Source organism: Acomys minous, assembly GCF_964271855.1.
Source record: "Acomys minous genome assembly, chromosome: 19".
Lineage (NCBI taxonomy): Eukaryota > Metazoa > Chordata > Mammalia > Rodentia > Muridae > Acomys > Acomys minous.
In genome coordinates, this window is record NC_140499.1 from 48,947,583 (window position 1) to 48,950,338 (window position 2,756).

General features: G+C 48.0%; 1 pseudogene across 1 annotated transcript; it reads left to right on the top strand.

Annotated features, from left to right (window-relative positions):
* The first annotated feature begins 345 nt into the window (after positions 1-345).
* LOC311589785 (transmembrane protein 150A-like) lies at positions 346-872 on the top strand (annotated as a pseudogene). Its single transcript has one exon. The product of its transcript is annotated as a transmembrane protein 150A-like (transcript).
* The last annotated feature ends 1,884 nt before the right edge of the window (positions 873-2,756 follow it).

Consider the following 2,756-nt stretch of genomic DNA (forward strand, 5'->3'; position numbering starts at 1 on the left):
TCTTCAATAGAAAATCTCATGGGTTTAAGGCAGAAATTCAGGTGGCAGAGGAAATGCTATGGAGTCCACTTCGGGTCACTTTTGCGCTATCTGTAAGGAGCTGTTAGGAATCTCAAGTAAATAATGGAATCTTTGGAGTCAACGTCCAGAAGTAGGAAAACTTTTAGGTATGCATCCAATATGGGGCCACCAGAGTGCCCATCAGGGAGCAGAGGCCATGGGACACTTCTGGAGCCCAGGGCAGTTGATTGTGGTGGAAATGTTTCAAGGTGACTGGGCTTCCCCCCCGTTCCTCACCTACCTGTTGTCCTTACCCCCAAATTACCACCACCCTGCCTCCACTCCCTCGTGACTGCCTGGATCCTCTTCCTGACAGCCTGTCTGTATTCTCCATCACAGGCATATAGATTGATTTCCATGGCCTTGATAAACCACCACGTGTGGCCAGTGCAGAACTGGTCCAACATTGAGTCCTGTTCTCCTGACCCTGTTGAACGGCAGAGGGGGGAGCTAAGACATGCTGCACCCTTAATCATGTTCCTCTCATCAGCAAATGGGCACACCTCCCCCAGAGAGCTGCCTCTTCAGTCTCATTGGTAAGCGGGTGCTTTTATGGTGGCGCTGATCTGCCTTCTTCAGTACGGGCAACACCTGGAGCAGAGTCCGCACTCCTGGATTACCACCACGGCACTCATCACAGGCTGCACCAATGCTGCCGGCCTTGTGGTGGTTTGCAACTCCCAGATGGACAATGCTAGGCCTCTACACTACACCCAGAGCTGGTGTGGCTTTCCCCGCTGGGCTGCTCTTCGTGTGCCTGCACTGTCCCTCTTTTCTACCACAGGACCACCACCTCTCTGGACCTGGCCTAACTGCGAAGTGTGCTGACTGCCATTACCATCCTGGTCCTTATCTTCTTCATCCACAAGAGTTCTCAGCTGGATCTGAGGGCTGGAGGGTGACTGGCCCAGCCTCTGAAGCACCAGCACCCTTTACCTTCTTTTGTATCATTGGGATTTAGGCTTCCTCACTCCTTGAGAAGTGGCCATCCAACACTCACCCTTGCCATAGACAAGCAGGGCCCTCAGCTATATATCCTGTTCCCCAATACTAGAGTAGTATTTTGTGCAAATGGTCACCTGTCCTCACTTACCCAGCCAGCCCTTCAGGTGCCAGAGCCAGATCAGTGGGCCTTCTTGCTTCAGGGATTGGAAGCTGGGGCAGCAGGGGCCCATAAGTCTGAATGACAGGAGGAGCATTCCTTAGCCTAAGGGAAGGCCCACCCAGCAGCACTTGGGTTCTGCACTCTGCCTCTTGTCTCCTTTAGGGCAAATACCACAGCAGAATCACATGAGTATTTTAGTATTTTTTAAAATATCTATTAAAACAATTCTAATTTCAAAAACAAAAGTCTAGAGACAGGACATACTAGGTATGGGTATGGTGATTGATGTCACAGCAAAGAAAAAAGAAACCGTGGAAGAATACATCCTTATACCTGTTGGCGCCGCACCGTCCAGCGGAAATAAGACACCAACAACCAGACTTCTTCTCAAGATCTTTACTCAGGATTAAGCTCAGTGGGAATGGCCCCGAAGAAGGGAAGGGCCAAGCTTAAGGGCCTCAAGGGCCAATCAGCTCATGCCAGGTGTCACCTCCTCATAGGTCCGCGTCAGAGCAAGACTGCTCGTCATCAGATCACCAGTTACCCTTGCACAGCCTTTTGCCATATAAGGACTTGTTTATCTTAGAGAGCGCTCACCGTCGGGATGGCGGAAACCTGCGCCTTGTTAAGGCGCGGCACCTCACAGCTCTCCACATATACCCTTATAGGGAGCTTGACTCTTAAGATAATTGGATGCTCTTGACCCGAAATCAGTCATTAGAGGTATTCCCAGCACCCTGGACTCACTTCTTGTCTTCATAACAATCAGTGAACAACTGCACATCGCTTTCCACAGTGCTTACAATTGGAGATATTTTCCAGGGGACTCAAGACATTGGGAGTTGTATAAACTGGTGAAAAGGGTCGAGAAATCTAAATCAGTCCTATAAATAAAAGTCTTGGTTTGGGCCGTCCCAGGCTTGACCATCATGGGTAAATCCAGGAGAATATTTCATCGTTCATATCTCATGGCTATCGGTGTGCCTCTGCAGTTCTCTACTAGGAGCTGTGGAAATTCAGAAGAGGGGGAGGTGCCAGGCAGCACTTAGTCCCCGCCTGCCTGAGTAAATGAGGAAAGAAATGGAAACCTTACAACATGGAGGCTTTCATGTGTAGAAATTGGCAGTTGAAGAACAGACGTTAACTAAACAATTCAGCTTTTGAATGGCCTTCTCGCCTACGGATGCAAGGACTAGAGAAAGAGCTGGTACTTGAATTCCGACTCTGCCAACCTTCCCTGCCTTCAACTGCCTTCCCAAGTAAGCAAAATGTAGTCAGTGCTCATTTGGTCTGCTGGGTGGCGCCAGATCATCACGTAAGTGTAAGAGCCCAACAACATGAATCATTTGCAACATTTGAAATATGTAGCTAAACACACACACACACACACACACACACACACACACACACACACTGCACAGTCATGTTTATGACCTTTGCTATATATTTTAAATTTCTCTAACAAGTAAAGATGCTAGAAAAAATGGCTAAAGAAATATTTCAGATATAAATGTACTGAAGAATGGTTTTCTCCCTCTAATGCTAAATTATTTTTATATGCAGCAATGCCTCAAACTAATGCTGTGGTTGT